Raw genomic sequence first — 21,384 nt, 5'->3', positions numbered from 1 at the left:
ATTTTGTAATGTGAAAAAAAGATTCTAAGTGGAACTATATCATAGAGACAATGGAAAGTGACTTATTGAGGAAGACAGTGATTATTACTCTTCATTTTCTCATTTGACAATTATCAGCTTTTCAAGCATCAATAATTTGAGCAGAGCACATAATTATTTGAGGTTATTTGCTAATTTTATTTTCTAATTTCATGTACCTTTGGTGTACCCAAGAATATTCAGATTATTTATTTCCAAACTAGAGAAATATATTTGATATTATTTTATCAAAAAATCACATAAATATGTCTTAATTGAATTCCTTTGTTGAAATGCCTCCATTTGTAAACTTTGCCCATGATTTACATAAGTATATAATGAATGCAATCAGAGAATCAGTCTTCATTATCTCTACAAACTCCATGCAATTAAAAATGAATGTGCAGGATTTTAAATGTAAGTATATAGATAATTTTTTCTCAGTTTTTGAAGATACAAACACTGGCAGATATCTGACTTTTCAAAATCATCCATTTCAACTTTGCATGCATATTTTAATATGTTAAGAATAGTTAACAAAAGCATCAAAATATATGCATTGGGTATATGGTATGCTACATTGCATTTGTTTTATTAAGTTTATGAAGATGATTCATTATCTGTATACTACACTATGAAATAAAGAATTAGGGCATTTGATATCTCATTGGAATTTCACATGGATGTATATGTTCCATACAGAATGATGCGCAATGGCTGTTGTATGAAAATTTAAAAACCAAGTTCTTTTTTATATAAATAATCTAATGTGCAAAATGCTGAGAGCAGTTAAATAATTTTTAATGATTGTGTACACTGTCCAATTACAGCATGACATACTCTGAAACTTGGTCACAGCCTAAATCTAAGTTCCTCCCAGGGGAAAAGTTTTAAAAGTTATCATCAATCTACATTCTGTATATGCACAATTTTATTAGGTCTAACTTTTACAATATCTCAAATGGAATTAACATGTATTGTGATTTTTTCAATGTTCATCCATGATAACTGGTCTTCTAGCATCGAATAAGTTTAGGGTAAATTACTCAAGGTACAGGACAATGTGAGGGAATGAATGAAAATCTCTTCAGGGAGGATTCCTTCCTGGAGCAACTTGTGTTTGTAACATGTTGCATATTCTTCTTTTTCAATATATAATTTAACTTACTTTATTATTCTTAAGTAACTGTCTGAAGGGTTTCAATTCATCATATTAGTTTGTGAGTACAATGCACCTTGTAGAATGTCAGCTCTTTAATTATTTTCTTCAGTGTCTCCTATAACCACTCATCATTCCATTAACCTTGTTTCATTTTCATAAATATACACTGAATATTATACACTGACTCACCCATCCTTCCTCTCTTCTCTCATCTACCCCATTTAACCTCACTCTTCTTGAGAACACACATTTCTTCTTCCTTTACAGCATTGATGAGGGAGGGAAGTACTTGAGGAGGCAGGGAAGGTAGGGGAAAAATACAGGAGGAGGCAACAATGCTCAAAAGAATATTACACATTAATTTACTCATGTAACTATAACTCCTCTATACAGTATTTTTACAATAAAAACCTATATAAAAAAGAAATGCACGCTGATATTAAACACAAAATTTTGATGTACACTGGGGTTATTTGCATTTCTATTATGGCAAGAGATATTGAATATTTCTTCATTTATCTATTGATCATTCTTATTTCATACCCAGAGGAATCCTTGGATAATTTAGCCCACATATAAATTGAGTGGTTATTAGTGAATTTGTGATTGTGGAGATTTTAATTTTGTGAGCTCTGTGTCCATTGCATGTTGTATAGTTATATCTTCAATAGATGCTCTCCCCAACTCTGGGTTTGATATTTTTATTTATCTTGTTAACTCTGACTATTGCAATGTAAAAGTTCTCTAGGTCAATGTAATATGATATATTCAGCCCTCTTTTTATTGCTTGTTACTGGATTTTGTAAATGTTAACGAGTAACCAGGTCAAATAGTCATACCCTATTCCATATTATCATATTTCATGATAAATAAACCTACTGTGAGGTCTTTGATTCATTTGGATTTGGTTCTGGTGCAAGCTGAAATGTAGAGTTCTACTTCCTATTATTCACACATGTATAGCTATTTCTACCTCTACCATATTGAGAAGAGTCTCCCTTTTCTCTATCTAATGATTTTGGCACCTTTATCAAAGTTTAGGTTGCCATAAATTTCAGGGATGATTTCTGTGTCTTAAATGTATTCCATTAGTGTTTAGACCTGTTTATTTGCCAAATCTAACTTTATATATGTATATGTATATATATATATATATATATATATATATATTACACACACATACATATATATATCTGTGTGTGTGTTTATGTGTATACATATAAGCATATGTATGTATGTAGGTGTGTGTATATATGTACATATGTCTGCATATGTTTATATGTATGTGTGTTTTTGTGTGTTTAATAATAAAGTTTGGAGTGCAGTATTGATAGCCTTGCTATGTTTTTCTTGCTAAGTGTTGCTTTCCATGTGCCTTTTTATCTCTTTTCTTTCATTAAATAATGTTTTAGGAACCTTGATTGGTACTGCTTTGAATTTGGAGGTAGCTTTTAAAGTTTTCGAAATTTCTTGATGTCAATACTTCCAATCCAGGAGCATGTATGGTTTTCCCATGTTATTAAATATGCTTTAATTTCTGTTTTCAAATCATTAATGTGGTCTTCATACAGTTCTTGACGTCCATTTTTACAGGAAGTCCTAGGTATTTTCTTTGGGCACTATCACAAAAGAAGTTGCTTTTGTGGTTTAAGCTTCATTCTTCTCATTTTGGGCAAACAGAAATGCTGCTGAGTTCTGTGAATTAGTTGTAAACTCTGTTACTTTGCCAAAAGATTAGAATAGCCAAAGAGAATTGTGATTATAGTCTTTAAGTCTTTCGATAGAGGATCAAGTTATCTCCAAAGAGGTAGAGATTCACTTCTTCTTTCCCTATTTGTACCCGCTTTTTGTTTATGCCTTACCATATTACTTCAGCTAGGAATTCCAATTGTATACTGAAGAGGAGTAGAAGACAACAATTCATTCTTTCATTCCGAACTGTAGTGGAAATTGTTTTTCCTTTTCTGCATTAAATATAAGGGGATTTCCGGGTTGTAATATGCAGTCTTTATTATATTGAACAATATTCCCTGGGTTTCTATTTTCTTCATATTGTTCATAATAATTGGGTATGGGATCTTATCGAAAGCTTTTGTACAAATATTTGCATGATCCTCTAATTTATGTGCTGCTTCCTAATGATATATTGAATTACCTGAATTAACTTGCATATATGGAACCAGTTTTCCCCTCTGTATGATTCCTCTTTGGTCAGTTTGTGGTTATTTTATTAGTTCTTCAGGTCAGCTCTCCAGAAGTTTGTTGAGAAGGTTTACAGTGCTGTTCAAGGAATAAATGTTTGTACAATTCTTTCATTGATGAATTCATATAAGCTTTTTGGTTGATCAGTATGCAAGTTCATTGTGAATGTTCCCTGTCTGTTGTGCTAAAGATTTTAGGAGAATTATAAAGGATTGTCCTTTGAAGGACTTTCAGAAATCACCCGTGATTGGGGTGATTTGGCCCAATATTCCCTTGTCCTCTTCTGTATCTGGACTCTATCATGAGGTTAAATATCTCATCTCTGGTTTCATTCATTTGGGTGCATTCTCCCTCACTCTCTCTCTTCTCACATTTGCTAAGCATTTATCAATTTTGTTAATTTTATAAGATAATCCTTTTTATGGTTTTTATGATTGTCATTTTTAGTTCTAATTTAATTATAATCACTTCTATCATTTAGTCAAATGATGTATTTATTTCCTCCTTCAGGTATATTTAGTTTAGACTAGAGAAAGTGAGTAGATATAAACAGGGACCATGCTAAGATTTCTTTTGATGACTTGTCAATAAGCTTTATGAGATTTTGCTATTACATGTTGTAAGTGAACCTTCTAAAGAAGAGCTGTAGCCTTCTAAAACATGCAGTCTTATTTATTTTCCCATGACTGAATGGTGCTGCAATTGTCCAATGAGTACAATAACCCATTGATTGATTTTTCTAAATTCACGATATTTTCTAAATTCACAATATAGGCATTTCAAAATTGGTTGGTCCTAAAAATACCTGAGATGTTTGTTGTCATATTACTGCACAAGGTAGTCATATCTCTTCTCTGAAAAGGGTCTAGTTACTTCCATGAAAAATACCATTAAGGAGGTTTCTGCAAACTGAAAAAGTGTTCCATTGTCAACATGTTAACATCAATGAGTTCAAATTACCCTCATTGTTTTTTATGACAATTCTCTTCCATTAAACCTTATGAATACTTCCCTGAAAATTCCCTGAACCCTGGGAAGACATACAGATGTACATAGAATGGGGCATCAAACAGACAACTCCTACCTATAAGTATGCATTTGCAGTTGGCTTTCAGATTTTATTGTGTACTTTTCAATTCTGTGTATGAGGCATTGACCCACGTAACCCCATCTGAGCTCCTGTGTGCCTTGAGAGTGTATGCAGGAATAGATTCCTCTGGTGGACGAAGGGGGATGCCCTTTTCTCCATGCTGAGCAAAAGTTCTGCATCTGACACCAGACTTAGATGATGGTTTGAAGGAAGGGCCACTCATGCTTTGCCTAGTTAACCCCACAGAACAATGCCTGGAGACCTCCTTTATGTACTCATCTGTGTTTTTCATACTTTTACAACCTTGATTACTGGAACTGCTCCACATTTGTTGACAGAGATTAACTTTGTCTTACTGTCTGTACTCCTGTAAAACTGTTTAAGATGAACTCTCTGTCCGCTGACTGAAGATTTACTCCTCCTGCTTGTGTGCTGTATATAAGTATGTGCTGTTTCAATAAATTTTGTCTATACCCACATAGTGCAGTCCCTTCCTGCCTATACTAGACATTGCATCCCCAGATCCCACTTTGTGACCTGCAACAAATCTGTAAATTTTTGGTTTAAATTCTCGATGAAGGTGTTACATATTTTAGTCAAAAGAATGTAGGCTTAATATTTTAGCTTTGGTTCTATAGTTTCATGAAACTATACAAAGAATGCTATGTATATTTATATAATTCAATATGTGATATTATTAAATGCATTTTGTTTCTTATTACATTTTAATATGGCAGAATAAGAGAATTCAGACAATGATCTTCTGCTTTAATGCCTCTAAAGAATATTGATATCATTTCACGTGAAAAGCCTTATGATTTAGTACAACACAGTATTGATCAACACTCCCTCAAGGATATAATTCCAAGATAATAATTACAATTAGCAACAAAATAATACATTGGTAATGAGATCACACCCCTATGAATGCATTATTGAAAAAAGGAGTACATTCTGGGATATTTCTTGAAGTAAATTAGATCTTTTTATTGGCAAGAAGATGATATATGTGCAATGTAAAATATGCAAACAATATTATATCATTGCCAATTTTCCATCCAGCAAGTGCCATTTATATGCTGCCAGAATTGGAGACATGATTTTACATTTTCCCCTTTCTCTTCCAGTCACATTACAGTATTTCTGGACTTCAAGTATCATCCAGAGTACATAAAACTTGAGGTCCAGTTGTTCTGTGTCACTGTTTGTTGGCAACTTTAAATAAAAAACCTTAAAATAAAAAGCTTCTGCACAGATAAAGCTATCGCAACCAAGCTAGAAAGACAACCAACTAATTGGGAAAAAATATTTACCAGCAATATATCAGACAAGGGGTTAACATCCTGTATATACAGGGAACTCAAGAAACTAATCCCTCCCAAACCCAACACACCAATTACTAAATGGGCAAGGGAACTAAAGAGGGACTTCTCAAATGAAGAAATAAAAATGGCAAAGAAACACATGAGGAAATGTTCATCATCCCTGGTGGTGAAGGAAATGCAAATAAAGACAACCCTGAGATACCACCTTACCCCAGTCAGAATGTCCCACATCCACAAATCAGCCAACGACAAATGCTGGAGGGGATGTGGAGAACGAGGAACGCTATTACACTGCTGGTGGGAATGTACACTCATACAACCACTTTGGAAAGCAGTCTGGAGGGTCCTTAGAAAGCTAAAGATTGACCTCCCTTACGACCCAGTCATACCACTTCTAGGCATCTACCCTGAACAACAGGAACCAATATACAAGGACACGTGCACCTCCATGTTTATTGCAGCACTGTTCGCAATAGCTAGGATATGGAAACAACCTAGATGCCCCAGCACAGATGAATGGATCCAAAAATTGTGGTATCTATACACAATGGAATATTATGCAGCCATTAGAAATGACAAAATAATGGCATTTGCAGGGAAATGGATGGAGCTAGAAGGAATCATGTTGAGCGAGGTAAGCCAAGAACGAAGAGACAAACAGTACATGGTCTCCCTGATAAGTGGATGATGAATCCAAAATGTTAGGTGATATGACAAAACTAACAGGACTTAAGAAACAAAGAACTCCCACTCATCTGGTTGAACCACTACTAAATATCCCCATGCTGCTGATCACATATATGGTATATAACATATGAGCACCGTTATATATTACAGACTGTGATAGACAATTTGCTCCAGGAAAGTTAGAATGAACTTGTGACTTTAAATGAGCATCATTATTCCACAATACTGTGAATTTCCGGAAATTAAGTAATCACTTAATCACAATCAAAAAAAAAAAAAAGAACCTTGGGGAAGGGAGGGAGGGAGGGGATGGTAGGGGGAAAACAATGGAGGGGGTAACAATGTTCAAGAGGAAGTGTACTCATTACCTCACTCATGTAACTGTAACCCTCTGTATAGTATCTTTACAATAAAAAAAATTAAAAAAAAAAAGAACAGTCTTCAGATTGTCTATCTTCACAGACATTATTGGACTTCAAGCTATACTGTTCAAGCTTATTTTATATTTTTTTACTTCACTTTATCATATTTTTTATTGTGAAAATACTGTGCAGAGGGGTTACAATTACATGGACAAGATAATGAGTACATTTCTTATCAAACATTGTAGCCTCCTCCTTTGTTTCCCCTCCCCACCCCTTCCCATCTCCTCCCGACTCCCCAGCCAATCCTCCCCCCACCAAAGTTGTAAAGTTCGTTTTCAACATGACAACTTGTACTTCTCATTGTTGCAATGGGTCCACCTGTATCCTTATTTAAACGACTTGTTTTTCCCCATCTCCTCCACAAATTATACCGACATCAAATACAGTGAAAGCAGGGGTTACACTGTGGGGGAGGGACATACAAAGCAACAAAGAAATCATCTTATAAATGCATTAGAAACAATCAAAGCCATTGATTTTTGAGGTTTAATTTTATACGCTGCTACTTTGCCAAAGTTTTGAATCAGCTTGAGTAATTTGGGAGTGGAGTCTATGGGATTCTTTAAATACAAGATCATGTCATCTGCAAAGAGGGAGAGTTTTACTTCATCTTTCCCTATTTGGATTCTCTTTATGTTTGCATCCTGTCTTATTGCTGTAGCTAGATGTTCTAATACTAATTCTAATACTAAATTGAAAAGAAGTGGGGAGGTGCGGAGGCAACAATGCTTGATAAGAAATGTACTCATTATCTTGCCCATTAATTGTAAACCCTCAGTACGGTATTTTCACAATAAAAAAAAAGAAATGCCACAGAAGAAGAAAAAAAAAGCAAAAAATAAAACACATTTACCATTTTGAAGATAAGAAAATCAAAGTAAGATGTATGAGTTCAAAATTATTATATATTTTAGTGAGAGTATTTAGGAGATTGTTTAAAGTATTGTAATTGCTTGAATGTAGTTGAACTTCTATGGTCACAAAATTAATTGCATATTTGAGTTTATGTAATATCAGAATGGTAAATCTTGGTTATTGACATGTCAAGGTGGCAAATGCAGGAAGAAATGAACAGTAATTGGGCTTGCTTGGAAATCTTTAAAAGCATTTATTCCATTTGGAATCATGTAATTTGTGTTGCTTGCCTATGTGAGACCTCATCCTTTTTTTTAAGTGAGAAAATGGATTCTAGATATATTGATATTTTCAAGTATTTTCTTCTCCGATCAGTCCTGTAGGAAACAACCATATTAACCTTAAGACCAGCTTGTATTTACATGAGCCTGTCATCATGGTCGGGCCTCATGTATTATTGGGTACTTTTCACTATGTAAAGTTCTTTCTATTATTGTTGAAGGAATTACATATTGTAGTCAAAGATTGTAGCGCTTACATTTTAGAGTAGGTTCTATAGATTTAGGAAACTATACAAAGATTGCTACATATTTTTTATATTATTCAATGTGTGAAATAATTTTCAATTCAATATAACTTTGGAATAAACATCTCAGACAATAATCTTCTGCTTTTATGACTCTAAAGAACATTGACATCATTTCACAACAAAAGAATTATGATTTAGTATAGTGGAGTATTGTTCATTACCTTCTCAAAATATAATTGCAAGATGTAATTTAGCATGAGCAATAAATGATATATAGGTAATGAGGGCACACCCATGTGTATATATTCCTTAAAAATGAGAATATTCTTTGTTATTTCCTCAAGTAAATCAGGTTTATTATTGGCAAGAATAGCATATGAACAGTGTGAAATATTTAAGCAATATTATGGGGTTGCCAACTTTCCATCCAGCCAGTGCTGGAATTGAAGATATAGTTTTACACTTTATCTTACTCTTCCAGCCACATTAGAGAAGTTTAGGACTTCAAACTATCATCAAGAGTACATAAAACTTGAGGCCCAGTTGTTCTGTGTTACTGCTAATTTGCAACTTTCATAAAAAGTCCAGTAAACAGATTGTCTGTCTCCACACACACTTTGAGACTCCAAACTATTCTGTTCAAAATTAATTTATTTTTCTTGCTGTTATAAATGCAAGTAACACTGAGAGATTAAGAGGGTGTTATATACACATACTGTACAGTATTTTTACAATAAAAAATGGACTGACAGTTGCCAGTCGAGAAAGATGAAAAAAATAGAAATGAATAACCTTGTCAACATCTAGTGCGTTGGGGTCCCTGGGTAAGGGTCACGAAATCACCAGGACAAAGGGGATGCAGAGTGCAAACAGCAATTGCCACTGCATGCTGTGTTTTATTGTTAGTGGGTATTTAAAGACAAGCAAGCATAATCTTTGCCAAGATTTGGTCAGAAAACATTCACACTAAAAATTTCAACACATACATTTTTACTTAACCTATGAGACAATGTCTAGGTATATTATTATCTAAATTATTTTAGAGCAAGCTCAAGCCACTTCTCCAATCTCAGGAAAATGCTTGACCAGCTGTTCATCTATGCTTAAGCAAGCAGAAGAGCCACTTCCTCAGCTCCCAGGAGTCTGTGACATGTGTTTTGAGATAGGGAGAGAGAACATTTTCCCTCTCTAGCCCAGCATTCCAAGAGCTTTCCTAATCCCAAACACACTCCTCAGATAATGCTGAGGCTGGAGCCTGCATCATTCTGCCCCCTCAACATAGACCCTGAGTCTTCACATAACCTGAAGAAAGATGTAATATATGTTTGGAGAATTGCACAAAATACAAAAAGTCCAACAAGGCATACATCTAAATATTAGTAGAGTTGTCATGAAATTCATCATATAAAATTCATCATAACAGGACATTAAACCCTGTCGGTTATACCATCCCATTTTTATGTTTCAATTGACACAAGCACAGGCGATTTTAGAGTCCTGAGGTCAGGAACTGGAAATGAGCATTGTTTGCTCTATCTCAATCACAAATCAATCTCAAAGCACATTGCCTAAAAGGTGAATATGCTTTTAAAATGAAACACTTGGAATATTTTCTTCCTTCTTATGGGAAGGATCCTCCATTACTTTACTGAATCTGATTTACTTTAGAAGATACCAATGAAAATATATCGTTTTATCGACCTTCCAAATTCTATTTATATAAGTCAGTTGGCCCTTGGATATTTCTAGATGATCAAATAATGAACAGATATTATCCTTATATTTCAACATTCTATGTCTGTTTTGATGGCATTGTCTCAAAATTGCAGCTTTCCTCCCATGTGTAGCAGCAGCAGAATGCTTCCCTTCCTATCTGTTTAGAAACCTACATTATTAAATCTTAATAAATGGAAATATCACTTGTATTCGTGTTATAGTTTTGAAACCAAGAAGATATTCATATTTCTTCTCTTGTGAGGTTTAGAGTCACTGCACATATGTATCAGGAAGCTTGCTACAACAAAACAACAGCTTTTGTGTGGCAATATTCCAAATTTTCTTTTTCCTTCATTTACAAATCTCCATTAAAATGTTCTTGTATAATATTTTGTAGTTGGGTGCTGGTGGCTCACATCTCCAGTCCTAGATACTCTGGAGAGTGAGAATTATGGGTGGTGGGCCAAAGTAAGCAGGGAAAGGAAAGTATATTAGAATCATTCTTCCAATGAAACTTCAGAACACAGGAAGCATCATATTGGCTCGAAGTACTACAGTATAGACCTTGAACAAAAAGACATTAAAGATATTGGAAGGGCCCTAAGGTCAAGCCAAATGACCTATATGAAAGCCTGTCTGTTATGTATCAGAATACGCCAGTTGCAAAAAAGAGAATTTAGAAAAAAGACATTATGGCTAGTGGCTATTACACATCACTTACCATTTCAGAAAGAGTTTCATAAAATTTTAAATAGGCGTGTGAATTGTTTTCTTCTATCGTGTGTTACCAAAAAAAAAGGTCTTCAAAATATGGGTAATACATTCTAGGCTTGGAAAGTTATAAGGACTAACTGCCATTTTCTATTTGTTTAACTTACAATATAACAAATACCTGTATCGAATCCTTCCCTCTGTTTTACTCTTACCCAGTAGTAAATCCCACAGGGGATTTAGCATTATATGAAAATGTGATATCATTTTCCCTTCAAAATTCCTTAAATTTCTGAGAACAGTTTTACATGAACAGGTATGATATCATATACATCGATGTCATATTCTATGGCATAGGTTTTACATACTTTTTATATGTTTCATATAACATATGTTTATATGTTATTAAGATGTTTATATTTCCATGCAAGTGCTTCATTCCTTACTGTATAATTTCATTAATGAGAAAAGTATACTACACTACAATCCCGCTGTTTCAGGGGCTGCAATGTAACAATCCAGTTATTTTTTTCTGGGAATATTTTTTGGGGAAGAGAATAAGAAATAATTATTTCTTAGAACAAACAAACTTTCAATTAAAAGAGTGTTGTAAAAGCACTTCTATGTAGGTATAAGCAATATGTTCATAGTTCAGATAATGAGAAGTTAAGAAAACACCAGCAGCACCTTTTTATTGAAGCCTAGCAGAATTCCAGTGAATTTTATCATGAAAATCACAGCACTCAGAAATGGAATCTTCCCTTCTGTCTTTGGGCTCTAAGGGGGCATTTCACTTGACATATACTGGCTTGCTGATGAACAGATAATGAACAGGAAAATGATTATGTCAGTAAAACAATAATTGGCAACCCAGATAGAGGAGACACTGGATGTGACCAGTGCAATTAACATTGCTATCTGAATGAAGGGGTTCCTTCTATCTCTGCTGAGTCTACTTATTTTAGCAGACACTTTAATGTGCCCACATCAGTTATCAATCTTCCCGTGTGTACCCGTTTAGATTTTTCATTTTACTTTTGGAACTAAACATTACTCATATTCAGGGCTTTTCTGAGTATCAGATGTTGTCTTCCTAGATATTGATTCTCACTTCCTATTTTCTAGGTTTGATTGAAGGATGAGGAAACTATACTGTGAAGTGCAGTATTAATTCTATCATGGAATTATACCAAAAATGCTTAAATTCTACCCCAGTTGTCTGTCAACTCCCCAAATTTAAACATTTGTATTTGTGTATTTGCTAGGAAGCTCTTTAGAAATATTTCCTAATGGTTATTTATAGAAGGCAGATAAATATCAAATTATACTTTGGAAAAATTATGTTATCCAGGCACAAGAACTTTCTTATAACTATATATTTTCAGTACCTTCCTGAGAATTTTCAGACACAATTCAAACTGTGATCCACAATGTAGAAATGCTCTACCACATTCACTAAATAAGATATACAAATGTTTATTAAAAATTTGATTGTATGGGTCATCTGAATATTTGTGTGCATTTGGCTGCTTATCTCTCATATGCTATGCAACAATTAATAGCACTGGATTAATTAAGCAAACATTACCAAAATTTAAGATCAAAATGTATATTGAAGAAATATTGGGAAATCTTCATATCTAAAAAGGATTTTAAAACATCTACTTATACATATGCACTATGCCTTGACTTCTATTTTCTTCATGTCAACATAGTCTCTCAACATGGCCCAAGAGGAGACATAGCAATTCCTTTGATTTGAGGAGAACAGGAAAGCATTTAAACATCTGCAACAATCAGTCCTACCAAGCTTGTAGCAACTCTGGTAATAGAAGTATTGAAGACAAGCACATTTTCTGAGAGTCATGTGGGAAATAAAGTCCAAAGTAAAAAAAGTACCACACCAGAAACAGTGATGAAGAAAATAATCAATCAGGCTTGATACTTAGAGAGGATTCAGAATCACCTAAATTGTGAAAAACTATTTAATCATCAATAACCAAATAGTCACTGGCAATTCTGCAAAATAAAAACATTTCATAAATAAACATGATATGAGAAACAACTCACAAAATAATCTTGTGTTAACTAAATATTGAAAATTAGTGACATATTACACTAACTGTACTATTTCTTGAATTGAGTTATTTATTCAATTGATTAATTTTTTTGCACAGGAGAGGATAATGATTAAGTGGATGTCCACCAATGTATGTGCCCTGGGAGACAACACAGTATTCAGATGACATTTCATAGGATCTACATTTCCTGCAGTTAATAGTAATTGTTCTCATATATTCTCTCTTTATCTATACTTGTTATATGCTCTGTTTCTTTTCAGATGTAGTTAAATTTACTCATGAAACTTCTAAGAGTTGGTCAATTTGAAGCAGCACTAGGTTTGCTGACTGAAATATTATCTATTTTCCCTCTGAATTTCCTAGAGAGAAAATCCTCAAAGCACTTTGCTTGGGTATTATGGATAGATAGATAGATAGATAGACAGACAGACAGACAGACTGACTGACAGACCGACCGACAGATAGATAGATAGATAGACAGACAGACATAGACAGACAGATATAAAATGTATATAATTTGCCAAGATAAATTTAGGCAATACTGTTTAATGTGACTCCATGAAAATTCAAATATTTTAACCTGTTACAGAATATAAATGGCAGCTTAAATGATAATTTTTTTAAGGAGGGAAGCATGAAAGTAGTCTAGATATTTGTGTTGAGAGAAAGTGTGAAAATATAGAGGCCAAATTAATATTTTCTGTTTTTTTCAAATATTGTTTAAATTATTGATTTCTTCTTTGTTATGAATTATGTTAATGTTAATTATATTCAACCCTTTCTATGTTTGTGTCAATTTCTTCATGTAATTCTTATGCATGTTTCGGAAGTGTTTGGTTTGACATGATGCAATATTGTTTCAAGTTATGCTTCCTCAGTTGACAATACAAAAATTTTCTTATTAGTGAGGGAAGAATGGATGTTCCCCTTTTATGTTTAATATGATTATCCCAAACATACATATGTGCAGTTTGCCACCTTCAATAGTATTTAAAATAAATATTTTACATGAATCTGCCTACACTTATCATACAATTAGGATAACCACTAAGTTCTCAATCATCTACAAGGTTTACAAATATTGACGATCCCTTTCATCAATGTTCTCATGATACAATTAAGTTAAAAAATTTTAACAGGAGTCAGTCTTTAGAAACTCCGAACATTGCTCTGTTCAATTATAATATTCACATGAATGTGTGATATTATTATATTTATGAAAATAAAACTAATTTTATATCATTCCATATTTTCCCTATTATCATTACATACTGTGACATTATTATTTTACAAAAATTTTCATTTTCATTCTTGTTAATTGAAACAAAGCGATTCTCTGATGAAATATAGGGGCAGGTTATACATGACACATCTTTTGTAATTATTTTGAAGATTTTTGTATCATATTACTTCAAAACTTTTCAAATTTGATGATTCTTGAATGAATTCATCTTAGTCTCCTCATCCAAAATATACATAGCTTCACATTGTGATGTTCAAGAGTTCAGGAAATGAGCAAATGAGTAAAGAAGTCACATAAAATCATGAATAAAGTAATTCCAAAGTTAGTAAAGTTCTATTGTATTTCTCCATCACATCCTGATTTATGAAAATCTGCAATTCCTGAAAGTACACTTGGTTTTATCAATGAAATATATTTCCAAAAGTTTTATAACGTTTGTGGAGACTTGTGTGTTCATCATGACAGAAAGTTTGAAAATGTAGACCTAAACGATAGAAAATATGCAATCACTAGATTTAAAATAATATTGCATGAAAAATGACAACTGAGAATCCTATGTAACAGCAATTCTCAGGAGACATTACGTTGGCTATAATCTGTTCAACATGGGGGGATTAATGGGTAATGGGAAAGAGAGAAAAATGAGGAAGGCGGTAACAATTTCAACAAGGACTGGAGTCATTACATGTGTAACTATACCCCCACTCTCCGTCACTATGACAATAAAATTTAAATAAGAGAAAACTTAGACGTAAATCATAGGACTGATGGAATAAGTAGTGTTATATATCACATATTCAGCTCACTTTGAAACAGATTTTAATGACAATATCTATTAATAATTCTTTTGAACTCTAAAATTATAATTAGCTCCTTTTTGGATAAACAAGACGAACAGAGCAGAAAAATTAATTCAGCTAACTAGACAAGTGCTATTTGTAAAATTCTGCTATCAACAGCGATCTCAATGAAAACCTTGTCATTTATTTCCAGATTACAGAATGTATGTTAAGGCCTTTTGCACAGAAAATATATACATATGGTTTGGTTGACAGTAAATAGTATTCTTCCATTTATGTATTACTATTTAGTACCAAATAAATCATTACAAAATTTGATATTCTACAGAAATTCCATATGGATTTATATTTTTAGACATGAATACACTACTGCTAGACTTCGGACAGAATTATTCTATCATCAATCAGTAAATTTGATGAAAGTTGTATGAAGGCTGTAGATTGCAATAGTTACTAGTATTAAAGTACAAGCTACAAAGAGAGACAGCATATGCCAAATATTTTAAGAATGTGATTTGTCAAAAACTCTATTGAACTTAGCAATACATATAATTATACGATATGATGAAACTCATAAATTTTGGAAAATATTCCGCAGCCCATTACAACTGTGGGCAAGTTACAACTCCACCCACAAACACCTCCCCCCAAAAGAGGATACAAAGCAAAGTTTCTGAGACGGCCAAGTATGAATCTCAATGTTTACTCTAATTCTTTCTAAGTTACTAAGTTCATTTTCTTGTCACTTGAATGAAGTACTGCTCATAATTAAAGTTGATAAGCTACACCTTCTTTTGGATGGACATTGCAGTATAATAAAAGTGTGGTGGTGGTGTTATTAGTTATTTTTTTTTCTTTTTGCCCTAGGGTACTTTCGTTTCGAAGCCACAATAAGTTTCTTATTTCAGGACATTTGTTTTCTTATTTCAAATCAGAATGCATTTGATAAGCCTTCTTTCAGGGGATGAAGTAATTCTGAATATCAATAAATGTGAAGTTAACATTATATTTCACTTCAGTTTAATTGCTTTTCACTTTTCTGCATAAATCAATTGAATTCCATTTTTAAAAATAGAAAAAAGATGATCCTTCTTTAACACAGTTTGTTTGACTTAGCATTTAATAAGGAATACAGTTTAATATCAAACAGTATATTTTCTCTGTCAACTTTACATCCTGGTCCTATTTTCAGTATCCTTCAGGGAATGCTATTTTCCTTTAAAAACTTAAAACCTCACAATATGCAATAATAGTCACATGTGATAAAGCTAACTTTACCTCATACAGATTAGAAGGGCATTGGATACCGTAAGCAGTCCCTTTTTGTTTTCTGTTGGTATTTTTTAGCCTCCTTTTTAAAATCATTTTGTTCAAAAGAGGCTATACAGATAAATTTACATTTATGTCAGTAATCAGTACATTTCTTTTCAAGCACTGTTAACCCCTCCTTTGTTATTATACTATTATCCTTTCCCTTCTCCTTCACCACTCCTCCTCCACCCCAAAGTTGCAAAGTTCACTTACCACATAGTGTCTTGTGAGTATCATTATTCCAATCAGTTATCCTGTGTTCTTATTTCAGGAATTTGTTACAAGCCTGCCTCTCCCCAAATTACAAAATTGCTATACAAAATGGTACCAAAATTAGGGACAACAGGAATATATCATAGGAGGAAAAACATAAAGTAGAAACGAAAATATATGCTATATTAAAATCTAGAATTACAAGGAGAAAACTGTTCGGTACCTCTTGAGTTTAATTTCCCATAGCTTCACTATATTTATATAACTATACATACCAATGCATAGAGTTTAGAGCTTTTCTTCTTCTCTGATAAAATTATTGTAATTATAGGCTAATTATAGCAAATAATGATCGGTTTTGTGTTGATGGATTGGAAGGGACAATCCAAATAAGTCTGAACACAAGGGACACAAACAGGATTTTAAAATTTACTATAAAATTCACACTAAGAAGAGATAAAAGTTATCTCGAGAAATAAATTCAGTAGTTACTGCTAAGGCTTAATGAGATAAAATTATTACCTGCTGGATTACAATTGTCATATAATTTGGTTGAAAATTCAAAATCATACATTTCTGCTTATTTTCATGTATTTTGATAGAATTTGTTTCCTGTCCTTTGGGGATGATTAAAAATGGAGATCTGAGCATTTATTCAAGACCAGTTGACTAAAGGGACACAAACAATGTTTGATTAAATAATTGTATTTTGAGATAATGAATTCGATATTGTCATATCTGGCACAAATTCAAATCTAACAATGTATATTTCAAGTTTAAAATCTCATTTCAAATACACTTCATTATGCTTCTTTTCAGGTGATAGTCATCAGGCCAATACTTTGGGATTTCCACTATCAAAGTAATAAAAGTATGAAGAAAAGATGGAAATTGCTTATTGAATATTAACAAAATATGCCAACAAACAAAACGCATGAATCATTAAGAAGAAAGTTAGTCATGGAAGGCTTTGTATCTTTCTATCTCTTTCAGCAGAGGACAGGAAAAATAAATATCCAATAGCATTTTCCTTCAGATCAATGCAATGTTGGTTTTTCAAAAATGTTTCTTCATGAGAATTTTAAAAAAGTATTTTTGTTCATTTTTTTCTTACCTGAGACATGGAAAAATTACAATCTTCTCATGTACAACTTGGATGTTAAGAACTCCATTAGCTGTGCATTTTGAAAGTACTGAAGTGCAGTAAGCACAAGCTACCCAAAGACATATCAATTTTAAGTTTTACAGATGAATTAAATCATCAATTAATACTTCCTTTCCACATAGAATCGTCCATTGTTCATACAAACCAATGATATGCTTATCTTTTTTTCTGAAAATATAATTTGTTTTTGGACAGTATAGCATGTGAATAAATAACACACTGAAAACAGTCCTGTTGATAATTGGTACTTCAAGCATATTTTCTGAAGATCTACCTTATGAAAAAAGTTGGACCAGTGCAGTTAGGTTATAGGTTAGATATATGAATTTAGAAGATGATCACCAGATGGAAAGAAATAAAAGTATATCAGAAATAAATGAATTTGAGACCAAAAATAGAATTAAAAAAAGTGACCTGGTTCTTTGAAAAACTTAACAAACTTGACAGACTCTTAGAAAATCTTATCAGAAAAAGAACAGAACACACCCATATAAACAAACTCAGAGATTAGAATGAAAACATCACTGCAGAAATAACCAAGATACAGAACATTATAAGGAAAAACTTCTCAAACTTTACGCTAATAAGGATGAGAATATGGAAGTAATTAATGAATTTCTAGCAAATATTGACATGCCCCAAATAAACAACAACCTACTTAATATACCCACAGAAACATCAATATAGAAACAGCAGTAAAAAAACATCCCACACAAAAAAGACCAGGAAGGAATGGATTTACAACTGAATTCTACCAGGCCTTCAAAATTGAACTCATAGGAATATTCCAACTCCTCAGTGAAACTGAAAGTGAAAGTACACTACCAAGCTTTTCCTATGAAGCAGTGGTAACCCTCATCCCAAAACCAGGCAAGAATTCATCAAAGGAAGAGAACTATACTACCCTTTACTGTGATGAATATCAATGACAAACTTCTCGACAAAATTTTGGCAATCGACTTAAACAACTCACCAAAAAATATGTGACTTTCAAACAAGATTTATTTCAGGGATGCAAAACTGGTTCAATATATGCAAATCAATTAATATAATTTATCACATCAACAAGAGCAAAGATAAGAACTACAAGATTATCTCAATGAATGCAGAAAAGCCATTTGACCCGGTTCAACGCCCTTTTACGCTGAAAGCTCTAGAAAAATCTAGGAATTCATGGAATATTCCTCAATATAATAAAGGCTGTGTATGATAAACATACAAGCAACATTATACTTAATGGGGAAAGATAAATCCATTTCCCCTAAACCCAAGAGCAAGACAAGGATATCCACTCTCTCCACTTCTCTTCAATTTACAAGGCCTACCAAAAACAAAAAGACAAATTGGCAAAGTAAAAGTCTCCTTCTTTACAAATGACACGAACTTGTATTTAAAGATCCTATGGACTCTACACCCAAATTACTTGAGCTGATCAGAAACTTGGACACAATAGCAGGATACAAAATTAACCCCCCAAAATCAATGGCTTTTCTGTATGTCAACAATGAGAAGAGTGAGGCTGAAATCAGGGAAGAACCTCCTTTTGTAATAGTCCCATAAAAAATAAAGTACCTTGGGGTTTAGTTAACTAAAGAAGTGAAGGATCTCTAGAATGAAAACTTTAAAAACATGAAAAAAAATTAAAGCAGAAGTAAGGAAGATGTCAAACCACCCATACTCCTGAATTGAGAGGGTAAGCATTGTGAATATGCCAATATACATAAAGTCTATATACAAGTTCCTTGTGACACTTACCAATATTCCAGCTTAATTCTTTAATGAAATAGAAGAAGTAACCCAAAATTCGCATGGAACAATAAAAGTGCTCAAATAGCAAAAAACAATTACTACAAGAAAGAACAGTGCTGGAGGAATATCAACACCAAATTTCAAATTTTACAACAAAGCCATAGTAATCAAAAAGTTGGCACAAGAACCAAGCTAAGGACAAATGCAATGGAACTGATGACCCAGAAATGAACTCACAGACCTATAGCCAACTAACCTGAGATAAGGGAGAAAAGAAAATAGAACGGAAGAAAGGCAGTCTCTTCAGTAAACGAATTGGGCAAAATTGACTAAAACACTTGCAGAAAATTAAAGCCAGATCCCCATATATCTTTCTGCACCAGAATCAACTCCAAATAGATCAAAGACCTCAAAGTCAGAGCAGACATGCTAATACCAATACCTGAAGGAATAAGAGAAACTGTAAGGATCTTGGGCACAGGCTGAAATTTTTAAATAAAAACCCTGAAACACAAAAAAACACAAAGAAATGTTGGACATGAAACTATAGAACTTCTGAATGGCAAAGGACATAGTAAGAGAGAGCAATAGATAGTCCATGTATTAGGAGAAGATCTTCACAAGCCATACAAAGAACAAGGGTATCATATCTTAAATATACTTAGAGGTCAGTCACCTCACGCATGCAATCCTAGCTCTAGAAAAAAACAACAGTGGCACTATGACTCAAGAGGTAGAGTGCTCCTCTTGAGCTTAAGGGCACATGGGCAGCACCCAATCCCAAAGTTCAAGCACTATGACCAACGAAAAAAAATAAATGAATGAAATCTAGTTCGAATTCAAAACATTAAATCTGCCTACAACAGATGCTCAAAGAAACAACTGCCTGATTAATAAGTGGGCTAAAGATGGAAAGGGAAACCTCTCAAGAGGAAATAAGAATCGCAATATATAGATGAAGAAATGCTCAACTTATCTAGCAATAACAGAAATGCAAATCAAAACAACACTGGGACTCCATTTCACCCCAGTTAGAATGGGTTTAATCAAGAAATTGAATAAAAACAGATGCTGAAGGGGATGTGCCCAAAAGGGACCCTACTGCTTTGTTGGTGGAAGTAAATTTGTAAAATCATGTTGGAAAGCACTATGGGGGTTCCTCAGAAGACTCCACATGAAGAAATGCTCAACCTCCCTAGCTATAAAAGAAATGCAAATCAAAACAACATTGAGATACCACCTCACTCCAGTTAGAATGGCAAAAATCAAGAATTCTAATAACAACAGATGCTGGAGGGGATGTGGACAGAAGGGAACCTAACTTCATTGTTGGTGGGAATGTAAACTTGTTCAACCACTTTGGAAAGTAGTATGGAGGTTCCTCAAAAGACTCCATATAGAACTCCCCTATGACCCAGCAATCCTACTTTTGGGCATTTACACAAACGATCACACAAAACGTTGTACTAAAGCTACCTGCACAGCATTATTTATCATAGCTAAGATATGGAACCAACCCAAATTCTCCTTACTAGATGAATATATCAAGAAAATGTGGTATATATGTGTGTGTATACACACACACACACACACACACACACACACACACACACACACACACACACACACACATAATCACATAATGCAATTCTATGCCTCCATCAGAAAGAATGATATTTCCTCATTTGTTTGGAAATGGAAATTGAAATTCCAGGTCCAAGGAAACAAAGGTCCCATGGTTTCCCTTGTCTGCAATAACTAGGATATATATTTAGGACAAGAGGAAAAAGGGAATAGCTATGTACATATGACTCTATATGAAGTTGTTAAGCGAAATGTCCTAAAGATAGGGACAAAAGTAGTTTTTTCTTTCTTCTTTTTTATTTTTAAGATATTTATAATGTATTATGTGCTTTCTGCTTTTGTTTTTTGTATCTTCTTCCCCAATGGTATAAACCTGGTGGTGTCTGTATTTGATTCTGGTGCCCTTGATCTTTTATATACATTTCTCTACTTTGGGGAGGGGAAGGGAAATATCAAAATGCTTAAATAAGGATACAGATTGATCCATTGTAACAATGAGATGCCCAATACAGTATGTT

Source organism: Dipodomys merriami, unplaced genomic scaffold (assembly GCF_024711535.1).
Source record: "Dipodomys merriami isolate MVZ:Mamm:240054 unplaced genomic scaffold, mDipMer1.0.p SCAF_18, whole genome shotgun sequence".
NCBI classification, from domain to species: Eukaryota; Metazoa; Chordata; class Mammalia; order Rodentia; family Heteromyidae; genus Dipodomys; species Dipodomys merriami.
Note: the sequence above shows the minus strand (reverse complement) of the source record.